Source organism: Trachypithecus francoisi, unplaced genomic scaffold (assembly GCF_009764315.1).
Source record: "Trachypithecus francoisi isolate TF-2019V2 unplaced genomic scaffold, Tfra_2.0 Lachesis_group21, whole genome shotgun sequence".
Lineage (NCBI taxonomy): Eukaryota > Metazoa > Chordata > Mammalia > Primates > Cercopithecidae > Trachypithecus > Trachypithecus francoisi.
In genome coordinates, this window is record NW_022681467.1 from 573299 (window position 1) to 592321 (window position 19023).

The 19023-nt window shown below is 48.7% G+C and overlaps 1 long non-coding RNA gene across 1 annotated transcript; it reads right to left on the bottom strand.

Annotated features, from left to right (window-relative positions):
• Positions 1–1033: 1033 nt before the first annotated feature.
• On the bottom strand, positions 1034–17851 carry LOC117068296. Its single transcript, XR_004431058.1, has 3 exons — positions 17816–17851; positions 2153–2318; positions 1034–1146 (listed from the first exon to the last, which is right to left on the bottom strand). It is a non-coding gene; the product is annotated as an uncharacterized LOC117068296 (long non-coding RNA).
• Positions 17852–19023: the final 1172 nt, after the last annotated feature.

Sequence of the window (19023 nt, forward strand, 5' to 3'; positions counted from 1 at the left end):
GCAGTCCTACCAAGGCAAGTTCAAGAGCTCCTTCAAACAGAGGGCAGGAAGCCTGTGACCAAGGACCTGTCTGTCCTCTGTGAGCAGCCCCCCTCCCAGTGCCCCCCCCTGCCTGCGGCATGCAACGGTGATGAGCAGCGGAGACCACCAGAGCTGTCAGTGCCTTAGAGAAGCTGGGCTCCCTTCAATGGTGGAGCCTCAGGGTCAGTGTGTTTGCCACTTCTTTGAAGTCTGTGTTTGCCATGGGAGTCAGGAATGAGAGCAGAGCTGCCCCCAGACTCAGTAACACCTCCTGCACCATGAGTCACTTGTCGTCCCTGCCCTCGAGCAACTTTAGCAATATTGGCATCAAGGAGAGGCTTGGGACCACAGTCTACAGCATCCTGCCCTCCAGAAGACTCTGTGGCTAACTGTGGCAGCAAGGTGGACATGGAGCTGCTCAAATGCCAAGGCAGCAGGCAAGACCATCCCTGAACTGAATGGGATGCTTACTGGCACAGTCTTCTGTGCCTCCATACCCACTGTGCCTGCCACTGAGCTGACCCACTTGGCTGGAGAAATGTACCAAACACAATGACACCCACAGTGACTCAGTGGGTGCCAGAGACCCCTACTGAGACTCTTGCTTCCCTAAGAACAGGTTGTCTTCTGGGACTTGAACAGTAGCACACACCCACTCTCCCAGCCTTGGTCTTGGGCTGGCACTGCTCTCAGTGATCTCTTTATCCAGCCCATTCCCTGGCACGATAAAGCATTTGGCCACAGCAGCCTCTTTGTGGACCTCACAGTCCTCATGGCCTCCAGAACACAAGAGCCCTGGACCACCAGCCCCAGGAGTGACATGAGAGGAAAAGAGAGGCCCTCAGCCAATGAGAGTCCTGGCCTCTAACAACTCCACCTCCCAATAACTGATGGTCTCCTATTCTGCAGTAGGCTCTTGCATCAGGCCCTTGAGGCAGCGGTAGGGCTTCCAGAGCCCTGCTGTGCCCTGCACCGTTGGTGCTGTCTGTGCTGACCTCTCTAGCCTGCACAGCGGGAAGCAGTGCAGCGGCATGCTCTGATGGTGAGGAGGGAGTGGGCACACACTTGAGAGTAACTGCGAGCTGCCCCTGGCATCACATCACATTGTCAAGTTCATGTTTTCAGCTGCAGTGAAAAAGAAGGAACTTCTTGTAGGGAACTCAACTAAATTGTCTTTAAATGACTAAACCCTAGGGACGACAAATGCCATTTCGTCATGCATTTTCCACGTAGATTCCCATACACTGCTACTCCCAAGAGGGGATTTTCTGCCACATGTATTGATGGTCTTTTTATTTTGGGTTTTGCTCTATCTGGAAGGATTAACAACAACGACATTAAATCCCACACGAATCCCTTTGCCCTTGTAGCGAGAATGACCTTGAGAAGGCCAGCCTTTCCTAGCTCAGGGAGCAACTTTGTGGGAGATGAGTCTCAATTGCCAGGACCCCCCAGGGCCAGGCGTCCTCCATTCAGGTGTGCTGCTTCCCCTCCTTGTCCCAGCAGCCCTCACATTCACTTCCTGTCTTTCTGTCCAAGCCGCTGCCCTTGACTTCAGCCCTCCTCTCATCTGTTACCCCAAACCTCTCAGCTCCACTCTTCTCATCCAAGTCTAATATTACCTAATTAACATCACTCTCTTCAGAAACTTGGCTGCTTCTTGCCTGGAAGGTACAGTTTAGGGGACAACCCACCTTGGGCTGTGTGAACACACTCCTTCCCCACTGACCTCAACCTGTGTCTGACACAGCAAAGGTTACACCACTGCCCTACCCACAGCGCTCCTTCCTTTCCTGCAAGGTGAATTCAACAGGAACTTCAGAGCTGGAAATTGCTCCCTAAATTGTGGGCCACCTCCACCTGCCATGAGGTGGGAGACTCCGGGCTGGCTTCTGTGATGAGGCTGGAAGGTGTCATGCACCCTGCACCCAGCAGCAGAGCCCCTCGGGCTGCCTGTTTGCCCTGAGCCCCCTGCCTTCACAGGCACACACTCCGACACGGATCGCTGTTGCAATGGGGAAAATGAGTTGTTTTCCACCTGGGTGGGTCTGAAGGGAGGAGAGGAGTCGTCCTTGTCTCCAAGTTCTCCTGTCACTCATTTGGCTTCAGAAGCCTATTCGGGTCGCCATACCTGGAGCAGTGGATTGCGAGGGGCTTGGAATGAATGCAGGGCCTGCTGCTCACTGCTTGCAGGGTCCAATTAACAAGAGTGAGGTCAGACAGAGAGAAGGTGGCCATTCCAGAGCTTGGCTGAGGGGAAGAAGGTACAGGCTTCTGCCGTAAGGGAACAGCTTCACCTGTACAAGCAGAAAGCAGGAGCTTTACAGGGAAACTTGGCATGAAAGGCACGCAGGGGACTGGGGAGGAGATGGTGGGGTCTGCATGACTTATTTCAATATCTTATCCACTGGGTGGTCTGGCTGGTGCTATCGTGGGCAGAGCTAGGTCATAAGTTGACCATTGTCTTGAGGCAATCTCCTGGTGGGGCTGAAACCCACAGGGTGCCTGGTTTGGTTCAACATTTGGTCCTCTGAATTTCCAAGCAAACATATAGTGAGATAAGTTTGCAGTGCAGGGAGTGCCTGGTGGAGAGAAAGGAATGGTTATAGTTGCATTCCTAAAGAGCTAAGTAAAAAGTGAACATACAGGGAAAAAGAGAAAAGGTAAAGATGATTTTTAGGAAAATGGGGTACTTGGTTACAGTCTGAGGTCTTAGGCTGTGGCATCAGGTCTGATGAGCCGTAAGCTTTAGTAAACATGGAAGCAGTGGGCGCAGAGCAGAGTCAAAGCCTGGAGAGAGGGTGACTGCTGGAACTGCCCCGCCTCAAGATGGGGGTAGAGATAAGACAGTGGGCTGGAGGCTGCACCTGAGCTCATAGGGTGGGTGTGGGGGCAGGTGCGCAGAGGGTAATAAAACAAAGGTAAAAGCCAGAGGTGTCTCCAGAGCAAGAGGCCACGCCTGGGGCCGAGAGGCTTCCAGCTGGCACCCAGAACATGCCTCCAGCCTCTGGCCTCTGACAGTCCTGTGGGACCGAGGGGCAGTTCCTGTCAGTGACCACTCATAGTCAGCAAGGGAGTCTTCCCCCAGCTTGTTCATTTTCATTTTTCTTTGTGCCAATGTAAAACATAACTGCCCCAGGGAAGGGCTGCACATGGAGTCAGTCATGATTCAGTGTGGACTGGCAGCTGGGACCCCGAACACCCAGGAAAGTGGCGTGGCGTGGGGCCTTGTTCATCTCCCAGCTGTGACTGCAACTTCAAAAGGGAAAACACATCACATTCACAAGGAAAAGAACCTCATCTACATCACATTCTTTCACACATTTGAAGTTCTGCAGCTTCTATGCTATTTTTTATTGTGGTGAAATACACATAAACTTTACCATTCTAATTACTTTTAAGTGCACAGCTGAGTGACATTAAGTACATTCACATTATTGTTCAGCCATCACCAATGTCCATCTCAAGAACCTTTTCAGTTTCCCAAACTGAAGCTTCGTACCCATTAAACAGTCACTCCCTGTCTCCATGCTCCCCCGAGCTCCTGCACTCACCCTTCTGCTTTCTCTCTCCATGAATTTGAAAACTCCAGGGACCTCACGTAAGTGGAACCACACAGTATTTGACCTTTTTTGTCTCGCTTATTTCACTTAGCATAATGTCTTCCCAGTTCACCGTGTGTCCTAGCACATCAGTACTTTATCCGTTTGTAAGGCGGAATATATTCTATTTGATGTATTCACCACATTTTGCCTATCTGTTCAGCTGCTGATGGGCAGTTGGTTTGCTCCTACCTTTTGCTACTGTGAATAATGCTGCTGTGATTACGGGTGTGCAAATATCTGTTAAAGTCTCAGATTTCAGTTATTTGGGGGAGATACCCAGGAGCAGAATTGTTGGATGATATGGTGATTCTATTTTTAATTTTTCGAGGGATGGCCATACCATTTACCACAGCGGTTTGACATTCCCTCCAGCACTGCACAAGGGTTCCAGTTTCAACTTCACATCCTCAGTCACATGTGTGATTTTCTGTTTTGTTTTGTTTGTAATAGCCATCCTAGTGACTGTGAATTGGTATCTCATTGTGGTTTTGGTTTGCATTTTCCTGATTATTAATGATGTTGAGCACACAAGCTTATTGGCCATTTGGTTATCATCAATGACGAAATGTCTATATTTGCCATTTTTAAATCAGGTTGTTCGTTGTCTTGTTGTTGAGTCATAAGAGCCCTTCATATATATATATATTTTAGACAGAGTCTTGCTCTGTTGCCCAGGCTGGAGAGCAATGGCACAATCTCAGCTCACTGCAAACTCCACCTCCAGAGTTCAAGCAATTCTCCTGCCTCAGCCTCCTGAGTAGCTGGGATTACAGGCACACACTACCATGCCTGGCTAATTTTTGTATTTTTAGTAGAGACAGGATTTCACCATGTTGGTCAGGCTGGTCTCAAGTGCTTGACCTCAAGTGATCCACTTGCCTCGGCCTCCCAAAGTGCTGGGATTACAGGCATAAGCCACTGCGCCTGGCCTATTTTAAATATTAACCCTTTAACAGATATATAATTTGCAAATATTGTTTCCCATTCCGTGGCTTGGCTGCCTTGTCACTTTGTCAATAGTGTCCTTTGATGCACAAAAGTATTTAATTCTGGTGAAGTTTTATTTCCCTGGTTTTTCTCTTGTTGCCTGCACTTTTCGGTGTCCTATTATTCTCTATGCTTTTGAGACCTTTGAAATCTAGTACATTCCCATACCTGCTACCGGGCTTAGGAAAGCCCTGCCCATTCGCTGTTTCTGCAGCACACACACTTGGGCCTTTGCAATTCCATAACCACCTTGTTTAGTGACATGTTAGCATTTCCTAGTCATCTGGTATTCCTCTTATTACCCATCTTACTTGCCCTTCCAACACTGGGGTGTGTCAGATAGGAAGTAGTAAGCTTTCATCTTTCTATGATATTTCCTGGGAGATAACCCAGATCTCAGTGTGTTTTTAATTGGACAAATTAGACTTTTTATTTATTTTCATTGTGGTTTGTGATGCTTTTAATGGGAATTAACTAGACAGAAATGACAGTTGCACTGTTATGAGGCTGATATTCCTCAGAGGAAGGTGGGCAACAGTCCAGCTCGTCAGCTGCTGAAAATGTCTCCCTTGAGCTCCCTGTGGTGCTCTAAGGCCATGTAGCTTCTACTGCAGCAAAAGTAATGAGATCCTTGGCAGAATGCACTTGAACATGCTGTAGATAGCTTTCTGTATGCATTAGGCACTGCCAACGACATGCATGTCCAACACAAAGGGGCACGGTGGACGTAGAGCATGGCAGGTCCCAGTCTCTGAGCGGAAAGGGCCCAAGTGCAGATGGTAACCCAGTCAGCACCAGGGTAGCTGCTCTGGCCACTGAGGGCTGGTCCCGCAGACGTTCTGGGCAATGGTGGGGCTTCCCCAGGAGCTCTGGGCTCTTCCCCACAGACACCAGCAGTTCCGTTTCTGCCAGAGGCTCCTGGGACTTATCTGCACCCCAAATGCTCACATGTGTGAATGCCTAGTCCTGCTCTCCTTACTGCCTCCCTATTAGGGGCTGAACCTCCAGGTCGTGCTCCACTCCCCACAGTACACAGCCAGGCATCCTTCCTGTGTCCGCTGTCCTCCTCACAGGGGCTCTCCTTTTCATGTCCCTTTCAAAAGAGCAGCCAGGCTTCTCCTGGTCAATTTCTCTTCTCAATTTGGTGCTGATTCCTGGCTTCTCAATAGCATTTTTATTTTTGCAAGTTTATAGTAAAAATCAGCAATGCATTCTGGTTCCTCCATGCCAAGAATTTGTGCTCGTGCCTAAATATAAGAATCTTGACTCATGTCAGTAAAAATGATGGCCTCGGTAGACCCATGGCAAAGCCTGCAGCCTGGTACCAAAGAGCACCTTCCTGCCAGCTCAGCCATTCACCACTGCCACTGCCTGCACACACAGACACACACACACGTACACACTCCTGCATGCACTGACAGGCACTCCCATGCTTGCATGCACTTACATGCATACACTCACACATACACGCTCACATACACTAGCACACACACGCTTGCATGCACTCACATACACTCTCTCACACACTCACATACTTACATGCACTCACATGCATATACTCACACATACACACTCACTCTGTCACTCATACACACTCCCACCCCTCCTGACGGGCAGCAGGCACTGCTCCGCAAGCACTCCCTTGGGCCCCTCACTCATGTTCTCATTCTCAACTTTCTCTGCTACCTGCCCTTTATCCGCTGATGCAAATCCTCTCTGCCAAGCCTCATTCCTGATTTACCTTGAAAAGAGTCCGATGCCTAACCCACTTTCCAAGGGCAGTCGAGGTGGGAATCATTGCTTTTATATAGGGCATGGCTCTGGCTACACTTGGGAGATGCCCTCGTTTCGTTTCAGAGAGAGGCTGTTCTCTGCTCACTCACTCCACTTGTCCTCCAGCCATACCCCTGCACAGAACCCGCTGTAGCCCAGGCACCCAGTGACTTCTTCGAAGCCCTCAGGGTGGCTCTGTCACTAGGGAGATATGACCTTGAGGTGTGATGGCAGCTGGTGGGACTGGGCGAGGCCGGAGCTGGCTGTATCCCTGTAGTGCAGGGCCTCCTGTCTGCCTTAGGGTGTTCAGGTGTCCCACAAGTCTGGTCCCTGATTGTGAGGATGGCACCCCCTCCATATCTGCTCCATGGCCACTGGCTTTGCGGATCTCTACTTCGCTGTCTCCCAAGGGACATGTGGCTGTGTTCCAGCACCTGGCCAGGCACTTTTCTGCGCTCTCATTACTCCTAACCCAGGCAGTGTCATCATGCTGTACATCTGTCAGTGGGTCCAAATGTCAAAGACTCCTAGACCTCCCAGATCCCAATCTCTGGCTCCAACTCCTGCCTCATTCTCCTGCCATGGAACAGCCACTGGAACTCCTGCTCCACCTCCAGTGATCTCCACCCACCATACCACAGTTCCCTCTGCCCCAGGGCTGATGGCCACGGCCACAGGTGGAACCAGGCAGCTTCTGTTACACACCAAGGAGCCACTCTTGGTGGCCCCCTTTCCCTCCAGCCCTTCTTCACCCACCAGAAAGTTCTCCTGGCTCTGCCTCTGACCCGTGTCAGATGTGTCCTGTTCCCCCTGCCCTCAGTCTGTTACCATCACCTCACTCTTGGACTGTGCAGTCATCTCTGGACTGCTTGCCCAGGTCCTGCCCTGCTCCCTGCGGGATATTCTCTCAGCAGCAGCCCAGCCCAAGGTGGTATTGCTGGATAGCTAAGATCTGCCTGCCTTCCCTGTTGAGGGCCCTCCCTGAGCCTGCACCCTAGCCAAGGCTCCCTGTGTGCTCACAGGAGCACCCAAATGCTAATCACAGCCTGCAAAGCTCAGCACCAGCCGCCAGCACTCACTCTTCAGCTGCATTTGAGGCCACTCTCCTCTGGTCCCAATGCAATCTGGCTGCACTGACCTGCTTTCTGTTCTTCAAATAATCCCAGGCCACTCAGACTTAGGGCCTGAGCCCCTGCCCTTCCCTCTACCTGGTGTGTTCTCTCCAGGACACTCCCATGGCTACTTCTCCCCGTCCTGGGGTCTCAGGTGGCGGGTCCCCCATGCAGTGGGGCACTCCCCTACACTCCCAGAACTGCACCTGCCCATCACCCTGTCTCTATTGTCTCACAATACTTGGCATCATCTTGGGATTCCTTTCTTTCTTCCCCCAATGAAACATGAGTTCCCTGAGTACAGGGACCAAGCCAGTCTTGTACATATCTTACTTCCAGTGCCAAGAAGTGCCTGCCATGGATAAGGCAGTCAAAAAACATTTGTTAAAAGTGAATGATTACATAACTGATTGACAAATGCCCACCTTCTCCATCTGTGGTTCTCAACCTTGGAGGCACATAAGATTCACAAATGAGCTTTAAAAATAGAAATGCCAAGGCCCCCCTCAAATCTTGAATTTCTGACTTCATGGTTCTGGAGAAAAGCCTGGGTATCAGGATTTGTTAAAACTACTAATGTGAATCAGATGTGCTTCCAAGACTGGGAATCAACTGGAATGTAGCTTTCAGCCTGGAGAAAAGTTGTCATGATCCAGATACTGTCCTCTCCACTCCTTGAAAGGACCCTAGAAAAAGACCTACTGCAAAAAGAAAAACCTCCATCTTGATGGTATTAGTAGTTCTCAAAAGGGCAAAGTCAGGGGACCCTATGTATTGGTTTCAGGGCCTGAGCTCAGTGATTGTTAAGGCAAATCCTAAAAAGTGAGGAATTGGTTGGAACTGGCAGAGTCTGACAACACAGTTTAGGATTAAAGGGCACAGCAAAGGGAGGGTCTCAAAGGAGGTGTTGGTGAACAGACTCTTGAGTTGAGCCTTATGTTCCAAGAGGATGGAGTCTGTGGAGCAGTCTCCCAACTTCTTGCTATGTTTGCTTCTTTGGAGGTTTGTTTTTGCTTCGTCCCAATACTGCTTTGTCCCGACCAGCGGGATCATTAACACAGACCTTGGAGGAGGGGGTGGGAATTTAGAGAGACAAGAGACACAAGAAATGGAGACAAGACAGTATTCTGATCAAGTCTCATTTAATGGCGGTGGTGTAATGCCTTATATATGCTGCCAGGTAAGAGGAAGGGCTCAGAGCAGGAGGGGAGGGGAATAATGAGAGACGTCACCAGACGCATGCTCGGTAGACTTAGTCTTTCCCGGGCGCGGGAGGTTATCTACGCGCGGGCGGGAAAAGTTCGCGCGCGGGTAAAGTTGATGATGAAGAACCAGGAAGTGCGCCATCTTGTCTCCACAATGCAGAGCTTAAGCAACAGAGGCCGCGGCAATTTCCGAGCCTCATGGCTCCGGACACTGCTTAACACATGAACAGGAATTCCTGTTGGTTTCTGCTCTCAATATTAATCAGAAGGAAAGCTTAGAAGCAAGTTTGAATCCACGCAAACAGAAGTATATTCAGAAAGAGTAAATGAAAATCCATATGGTCAAGAGGAAAGAAAAAAATCAAGCACTATGCCATTGCCTCCACAGTCAATGGGGAAGCAGAGTCTGAAAGTTTTCTGAATTAACTACTAATTTTTATTTTAACATAAAACTATTGCATGATTAATAATATAACCCAATCTATTAAGCACAGTTTAATAAATCAACATAATATTTTTGCAAGGAGTGAAAGATTAAGAATATGAATGTATTAGTGAAACAAATGATTTATTCTTAAAAAATGTAACGTAATGATGCTGCATCCAGTTAGAAATTAAAATCAGGAACCTAATTAGAGACCATCACAAAAAGTATATTGATTTTGTTAAACATGTAGAAGATGGTTGGCTAGGAAAGCACATAGTAAGTTGTTTAGATGAGTGCTTCACCAAGATACAAAGAGAGGTGCACTTGAGGAGGGACCATCAGCAGCCACCTGTGCTCCATCTACAAAGATCTGGTTGTGACGGCATGGCTCAGTAGCTGATCAGAAAATTTCTGGTAGACGCTCTCTCCACTCCAAGCCACAAAGACAACTAACTAACCACTTCATTGAACTTAGATGCCAAAGCAAACCATCTTGATTTAGATCCTTAATTTCCCTATTCACATGGTAATAAAATAGAATTTTCTTTCTGGGAAGATGTTTTAAATCATGAAAATATTTAAACTGATCACAAAGCTAAGTGAAATACAATAAAACACAATGTCTGCAAGTATATATCATTTTAATGTTTTTTTAGATCAAATTCTTCATAACAAGATTCTTTTTTTTTTTTTTTTTGAGACGGAGTCTTGCTCTGTCGCCCAGGCTGGAGTGCAGTGGCCGGATCTCAGCTCACTGCAAGCTCCGCCTCCCGGGTTCACGCCATTCTCCTGCCTCAAGTCTCCAGCCTCCCAAGTAGCTGGGACTACAGGCGCCCGCCACCTCGCCCGGTTAGTTTTTTTGTATTTTTTTTTTTAGTAGAGACGGGGTTTCACCGTGTTAGCCAGGATGGTCTCGATCTCCTGACCTCGTGATCTGCCTGTCTCGGCCTCCCAAAGTGCATAACAAGATTCTTGTTGGGAGACCGGCGGGATGACCCCAGGACCCCACCCCAGCTGGCTGGGCTGGAGGCTCAGCCCCACGGGGTGGAGGCTGTGCCTGGCCCTCACCCTGGGCTCCAGACACAATTTCCCTTCTTTGACCCCCAGTCCCTCATTTTACATTCCTTCACAGCAGTTCCTCCCTTTGCTTTGGATGTTCTTGGCTTCGTCTCTTCCCCACTCCTAGACCACAAGCCCTTGTCAGGCAGAAGCTGAGTTTGAATCATCTTCTACCGTAACATCTAAGACAACACCCTGAAGTTACTGAGTGTTCGCTGAGTGAACTGTGTCTCTTGACTGCCTGCTTATCTGAGGGTGAGCTGTTCCCAGTAAACTCAGATCTCCCTTTTCCAGGACCGCTCAGGAGTGTCTGCTCATGAACAGCCAGGCTCAGCCAGCCCTGGAAAAGTATGGTCTGCAAGAAAGAAGAATATAGTAGAAAAATAGCACTTGTCCTCGGTCCATTGAAATTCAAAGGATTCCCTGGGGATTTATTTTCTAAATGGCTTCTTATTTCCCTAAGTGTTTTGTCCTTTTTCCTCTGATGTGTGGGCATCCAATAAGCAGGCACTGGCGCCATCAACTCCTTATGTTCCCTCCCTGGAAAAATCCTCTAATTATAAAGCATCACTTGCTGCATGAGCCAAAGGGAAGAGTAAATTATTCCACTTTTGTTTGTACCATTGACTCCAGAGACGAATGTCTTCTTGTCCCCTGGGGAGCCAAAGCCATCCACGTTGACCTTTTGCAGAGGCGGGTGCGGATTCTTGTGCTCACCGCTCTGTGAACCCCACAGCACGTGAATTCGGGTGCCTGCCTCCCTTCTCCTCAGAAGCAGTCTGTGTGTATTCCAGCTTCCACTGTCCTCTTTTCAGAATGTCAAGGACATTATCTCCTACTGTTTGAGTCCCTCTGCCTGTTCCCATCCCCTAAGCAACAGGAGAAGGGCCTCTTAAATCCCTGATTGGGATACAATTCTCCTAACCACATTCCCAATTGCCTTTAGGGCTACATTGTACACAGAAAAAGCGTAGATAGCAGAGAGTATTTAATGCATGGTGACAATTAGTGTATACTGAATGCAAACGTCACCTCCATACGGAGACATTATATGCATGATGTCATGGAACCCCCCGCAGCTGATCCATGATAAAGAGATGCTGTTGATGACTCCATTTCAGTTTCAGACTAAGTGACCTGCCCAGGGTTCATCTCTCTCTCTCTCTCTCTCTCACACACACACACAGTCACAGACATGCACACTCTTGTAAGTGTCAGAGCAGCCTTTTGGCCCCAAGCACTCTGACACCTCAGCAGGATGTCCTGATGTCTCCCTAGAGCATCTTCCCTTTATGTGTCTTAGCTGTAGTCTCAGGAAGTTAGAACTGGCAGAGGCACTAGCTTAAGTGAGAAACCAAGCACCAGGGTGGGTGAACAACAAGCTTGGGCCACAGGGAGGTTATCCAGATAGCCTCTGAGACCTTGAGCAAGTCACAAGATCCAAATGTCCTAGGCAGGTTCTTCCAGAATCAGACTTCTGATGAGAATCCACAGGCAAGTGACTGATGAAGGGAGAGGCGCCAAGGGAGGTCAGGGAGGGAGCAGGAAAGGAGGGTGGCGAGGGGAAAGTCAAGCCAGGCACAATCTCAAGAACAGTCTTGTAGGGAGATCTTCAGCCTGATCTTGAAGAGGCCTCTGGAGGGCAAGCAAGGCCTCTGAATTTGTCCTGCCTTGAAGCAGGGAAGCTGGACTTTCCCACTCCTGCCTGTCAGTCATGAGTTACTGACCACTAGGAAGGACATGCACCCACAGGCCCTTGCAATTCTCTGAACAGCGAGGCTAAGCAGCTCCCGTGGCCCAAGTCCCCGAACAAAGAGCATGGGCTGCAGTTAGAAGAAAAGCATGCAGAAGCTGCAGAGTTGGCATACAGATCAGACGCGGGCATTGCAGGGCATCTGAGTGGAGACCACCAGGATCCAGGATACTCGGCCCCAGTCACTAGTACAATGCCCCATGCGGGGCCAGAGCTGTGTCTATGACTGGAGCCTCCATGACCTCATCAGAAGGTCTGGGGATTTGGGCGGTGAAATCGATTAAGGGGATTAGAAAGTAGGTTTTGAAGGAAAGTTGACACAATTAGAGTATTTCACCTCCAGAGAAGACTAAATAGTAAGCCAGTAACTACACAAGTACATGAAGACTTCTTACCAAAAAATGATGGCTGATTCAAGGACTGCAGAAGTAGAATAATTGACATACTGCACATACAGAAGAGCTCCTACTGCACAAAGGAAACCCCAGCCTGACAAGGAAGGGAAGCCCCAGAAGACTGTAAGGAAGGGTGCATGGTCCACATGCCCAGCATCTGTCTTGCAGGATTACACAGGGTCCCTCTGAAATAATTTACTCAGAACAGATAAAACACGACAACCAGGAATATTTCCTGCGTGTCTCTTATGTGGGAGGGTTTGGAAGCAGAAGTTCATAAAGTACATGAAAATGAGGATGAGAAGACCAGGATGAGCAGATCTTCAACACTGCCCTTGACCCTGTGTTGGGGGAGTTGAGGCAGGTCAACCCTTAGAAGCCTGAACCTAGCATCAGAATGCTGCAGGGAGGGCCCTCTCCAGCCCAGAAGCTCCATACTGACTCCTAGGCAGTATGGAACCTCTTATAGAATCCATCCCTCATGTGAACAATGGCAGTGATACTGTCCCTGCCTCACTGGGCTGTGATCAATGGGTGCAGACACATTCAGAGCTCTTGCTACAGAGCTGGGAACAAAATAATGAAGTGTCAACTAGAATGAGTCTCCACATGTGAAATGTATGCCCAAGCCTGGTGGAAAGGTGGCATTCACTGCTGCTTCAAAGGATTCAAAACACTCCTCTGCTCAAGCAGAATTTGAGTCAACACAGAACCATCAAGGGACACCCAATGTGTCCCACATATCCAGCTCATATTATTTCTGTTTCTTCCAGTTATTGACACAGAACCTTCTAGCACACGTACTCTGCAGAAACACAAGCTCATTCATTCTCCCCATGTCCTTCCATGTTAGGTAAAATCTGGAAATTAGAATCCCCATTTTGCAAATACAAAATAGCTGAAAACAGATTAAGCTGCGACTCACTGAATCTGGAGCAAAAGCAGTTTCTATCTCCTGTCTCCTTCCTTGCAAGCTCAAGTGCCTGCTCTACTAGCCTAGATGTCAAGGTGCTTTATCCTTCTCCCTGCTCTGATATTTCTTTCTTTCCTTTTTGTAAAAAATGAATGAATCTTTCTTTGATAGGAGTGACAATGGAGCGTACAGAAAAGGTATGGAAATTTCAGAAGGGATGGGGTTCTTTCCGGCAGAATCTGACACTGGATCCCTGATTTACACAACCCGGGCACTGCCCCAGGAGCAGAGAAGGAAAAGTGCAAAGCAGGCTGTGCACATCCCCATCCATCTGATCGGCTCACTGGTTCCAAGCCTGGGAGATGCCTGCCGGGGAATTGTCATCTGTTCACTCTTATGCACTGCCCACAGATGGAGCCCTCCAAGGTCAGTGGATGAGGGACAAGCTGTGGACGGGAAGAAAACCGGGAGTCAGGGGGCCTGGATGCACGGAGTATTTCTTCCAGTTTCCAAATGTGACTTTGGGTGCCTGGCTCTGGGTTCCAAAGGTCGTGGTGAGCCCTGAGTGCTGCTCCTCCTCCTGATTATACTGAACAGAGTCCTATTCTCAACTGAGAGGGGAGGCTGTCCAAAGCAGGACAGTGAGGATCACGCTCCAGACTGTTGTTGGGAGACGCTGTGTCTGACACAGGAGAATGATGTCAAGTCCAAAGACCAAGGAAGGGGAAGCAGAGGGCTAGATAGCAGCTGGGGAAATCAATGCCAAAGGAATTAGGGGCAACATCAGGTTTCAGACTGTGCTTCAGAGTGAGCCCCCATCTGTGAGTGTGAGCTAGTGCCTCTCTGGAACACCAGCACCACCCCAGGAGCCTTGTGGCCTCATCTGCAAAAGGGGTCATCGTACCTGTGGAAGAGGCATCTCCTTTGGAGTAGAAGAGAATTTATGTGAAGGAGCCTCTGGTCAGTGCTGAGCTCAGATCACGGGTGGCTCCGTGATGACCTCAGATGGATCCCAAATGTCAGACATTCCCCTACTCATTCCACAGTCAGCCGAAGGCCTCTTCCTCACCATCAACAGCAAATGGGCACACACTGAAAACCTTGGCTGTGCCACATTTCTTACCTATGTTGATTCTTTTACTCTTTGCAACGATGCCACACCTGGGGCCCAAGAGGGAAGAGATCCACCCAGGGTCACTCCACCGCAGACCTTGCAGCCAAAGGGAGCCACAGCCTGGCCACACCCTCACTCCTGGTCTCCATGCTGCCGCCTTGCCGCCATCCCGGGCCTGTCCTGATCTAGGAGGAAAGTGAAGGCTGCCAAGGGATCTCCAGCAGAACCTTCTTTTACAATTATAGTAGAAATTGGATCCTTCTTATTTCACTGCTCTGGTTTTGTTAACAGGCTATTTCTGTGTCAGTAACTACCCATGGGTGTCAACTCCCCAGTGGGCTAGAATAAAGGGAAGATGTGACATCCTTTCTTCTTCAGCAAAAAAGGGTTGCCAGTATTGCTCCTTTAAACTTCTAGCCCACTCATCTGGGAGGTTCAGCCTGCCCTGTCACCTCAGAGCACTCAAGCTGCTGGGCATGTCCTGACTTTTCCCTTTTCACATTCCCTTTGACTCTGCAGGAGGGAAGTGGGTCCAGTTGATCTGGAGAGGCTGAACGGAGAAGGAACTGAAGCAGAAGTAATCAGTGGAAATTCCAGAGGGAGACAGATCATAACCCACTGTCTAAGCACAAAGGGCTGCTGGCTTAGTAGAGTGAGGCTAAGGTGGGGAGGTCAGTGAGCCAGGGAGCCTGCCCACCTACAGAGTGGCTCTGCAGCTTTGTCCCTGCAGGATGAGGCCCTGAACTCTGCACCCACCCTGGTGGGCTGCACATTATGTGCTGTGAGACCACTGCAGGTGCAGGCTCAAAGCCCTGCCCCTGCAACTCTCTCCACCAGCGTGCCTCCTGAGAGGCAGGTAAGTCAGAGGTAGGCCTCCAGGAGCCACCCCCACGAAGTTGCAGGAGCCCTGTTTACTTCTCAGGACTCTGCCTTTACCTTGATAACTAGGGGACAGTTAGGTGGTTTGCAGGAAAAAGACACGTTGCTGTTGAAAATTCTGTTTTCAGGCTGGGCACGGTGGCTCACAACTATAATTCCAGCATTTTGAGAGACTGAAGTAAGAGGATTGCTTGAGGCCAGGATTTTGAGACCAGCCTGGGCAGCATAGCAAGACTTCTCTACAAAAATAAATAAAATTTTCAGTGCAGCAATTGGGTTTTTTTTTTTTTTTGAGATGAGATCTTGCTATGTAGTCCAGGCTGGCCTTGAACTCTTGGGCTCAAGAGATTCTCCCGTTTCAGCTTCCTGAGTAGCTGGGACTACAGGTGTGTGCCACAGCACATGACTAGCAGTTGTTATTTGTTTACGCTATGTTATGAGCAGAATGTCTGTGTCTCTCCCCAAAATGTATACGCTGTAGCCCTAAACCCCAATGTGATGGTATTAGGAGTTGGGGCCTGTGGGAGGTCCTTAGGGCTAGAGGAGGTCATAAGGATGGGCGTCCATGATGACATTAGTGTGCTTGTAAGATGAGAAAGAGATTGACCTCTTCTTGCTCCGAGTGAGGACGCAGTGACACGGCAGCCGTCCTCCACCAGGAGGAGAGTCCTTGCCTATCAGCATGCTGAGCATAGACTTCCCAGCCTCCAGAATTATGAGAAATAAATGTGTACTGTTTTTTAGGAATGTATTTTTCTATTTGTTTGCTTTTGGGGAGCCTAAACAGAGTTTCTTGACAGGACAAAGTACATTATTATTAGAGATAATGCAAGTTATTAATTACCAAATATAATTGTATAGAGGGGAAAAGCCACAAAATATCTATGAATTGTAAGAAATAAGCACTGTTGCAGTGCAAATATCCCGAAACATTCATGTGGTGCCACGTTCAGCTCTCCGAAGCTCTTTAGCTCTTACCCGGAGCAGCCGTGCTCAGGGTGATGCTGCTGGGAGTCTGGAGATAGATGAAGACACTCCCCCTACACCCGCCTTCATACGTACACATGCACCTGCACACTGGGACACACACTTGTGCAACACATATGCTGGAAAAGCCTCCAGTCCAGTAAGTGAAGCACAAAAGGTAAATAAATAACAAAGCTCCAGACAGGAGAGGGTGCGGCCCACAGAGAGTGGGGCAGGCCCGCTGCCATGTTCCCAGGAAGTGGGATGTAGTCAATGGACCTTCCTTCCAGGGTGGCTTGGCTGTGCAGCCAGGAGACGGGGATAGGAAATGGAAATTCACGGGGCCACCCTAACAGGGAGTCATGGCACATGCCTTCAGGTGTTTGTCCAAGGAAAATGCATTGCAAAGAGTGTGAGAAACATCAGTGTGACTATTTCAAAGTGACGTGAAGAATCAAAGTTCATCACCATTCTCTGCTGTCTGGGGAAGATCACTCACAGCTTACCTATACCAATCCAATCCGATTCTATCACTCTATTCACAGGATGCTCACAGCCCAGGATGAGGCCCAATCCCCTAAAACCTGGTATGAGGCCTTTAATGATGAGACCACTACCCACCTTTCCGGTCTTATCTTATGCATCCTACACTCGTGCTCCATGCTTCATCAAACTAAAAATCAGAAAGAGCAAAACTGCCCCAGGAACACTGCCTTCCCCCACCCCCAGGGTCACAAGCACCGACACGCAGGCAACCCCTGCTCCTCGTCCAGGTCTCAGCTCTCTTGATTACTCCCTGTCTTCATGGGCCCCCCTCCCACTCTGCTCCCCCAGGACCCCTTCCTCACCCCTTTGGAGCAGTCATCACTCTGCACAGTCACTGCTGTTGACTTGCCCTTTTGGGCCATACCTGCCAGGCTCACCTGCTCCTGTGCCCCCGACAGCTGCTCTGTACCTGTCCAGTAGCAGACACCAACCAACACTCACCAAGCCAAGTGGCAAACACACAGGCAAGGAAAGAACACACCTGGGGGCTGGGCCTCCCAAAGCAGTGTGACTCCACCACTGTGGATACAACAGCTTCTTTGTTCTTGGTTAAATCACTTTGTTTTGCTATTTTTTCACCATAGCTGAGGGTGAGAAAAGCTTTATGTACATTCGGCAAGGTCTATCTTAGCTGGTGAGTCCTCTTTCAATCAATTCTGTATTTTCAGGTGGCTCTTGAACAGAAGGAGCTCTTTTTTCTGCTGCTGGCCAGGGCAAATGTGTCCTGTACCCCCAAATTGGATAGATTCTGTGAGGCCATGCTTAATATGTGCTATGGGAGGAGACCCTTGTGGGACCCGGGTGCCTGATAGCAAGCAAACTGCATCAAAGGAATGCCCCGAAGGACCAGCTGCCCGGCCAGCTGTGCAGAAGCAGAGTAAGGGCTCTTTGTGGGCTGGTGCTGATCTGCATGACAACTGCCCAGGGAACACAAGCCAGGATGCAGCAGAGAGCTGCCTTTGGTTCAGGCACTTGCCTAAGTGAGTTCCTTTGTTTAAAAGGCATTCTTTTCTTAAAATATGAGTGATAAACTGAGAATCACAAAAATGAAATTGCTTACCTTTGTGTTTCCTTCCTCCAGTTCCACATGCTGCAGAATTACAGAAGTGGTTATTTTTGCAAAAGAACTTTTTATCGCTCACAGAAAAAAAGCAAATGCAGCAAGAAATACGTTTTCTTGAGCCAAAAAACAAGTTCTTAGGCCTTTTAGAAAGTGCCAGCAACCATGCTAATAATTAATGACATGTTTAAATGCTTAGTTCTGCACCAGCAATGTTTTCAAGAATCCCAACCTCTTAGTTTTTCTTGACGTTAGAGCTACACTTGTACAGCAAGAAAAATACAGTCTTCCTTTATCTTAGTGAGGAGGTGCATTGCACTGTTCACTGGGTGCCTGGATTGAAGTCGATGTCTGTGTCCATTTTTGGAAGCTCGAGTTTTTGAGCATATGCTACAAATTCTGGCCTCACAGGTCATCCTGTAGCAAAGCTTTGTAAAGCTTTTTCTTTTTCTTTTTTTTTTTTTTTTGTTTAATCTCTAATGGTCCTGAGAACAATCGTGTTTTCCAGCTTTCAGCTGAACTACAATTTTCTTAAAAATACTGAAGCTGCTGATACCACATTCAGTCATAATAATAGGTATGTATTATGGGACAATTAACTGGATCGTAGACATTATTAACTAGATAAAATTCAAAAAGAAGCCACCTGCTCAGGCAGGACAGGGGTGAGGCAGGTTTCTGGGGGACATGAGGACAGCCAAGTTGGTGACACACTGAGGATGCAGGCTCTGGTGTGGACAGGCTGGGTCATTACCCATGGTAGCTGGAAATGCCCAGGAGAATGTAAGGCCAAGTGTGCGTTCAGGTCAAGTGACAATCTAAGAACAAGAAGTGGAAGACAGAGGTCAGGAGAGAGCAGAACAACTGCAGGGCCAGCCATACAGGACAACAAAAGAAAGAGCCACCACGTCCTTATGGGCACGTGGGGGGCTTAAACTTTGTTCTGTCTTACCTGATTTCTGGCTGTCTGGTGTGTGAATGGGCTGCTCGCTGGTGATGGTTTACGATCTCTCCCCACTGGACAGCATAAACAAAACCTACCTGTGCGACTATCTGCTATAAGCAGCCTTATGGCCCAGGCTCCACACAGGCTCATATTTAGAAAAAAGATCAACTGGACACCTAAAGTCTTGAATTGAAATCTAGATCTCTAATGTAGGCTCGGGTGATGCAGGAATTCCACATCTTAAACGACACAGCAAGATTTC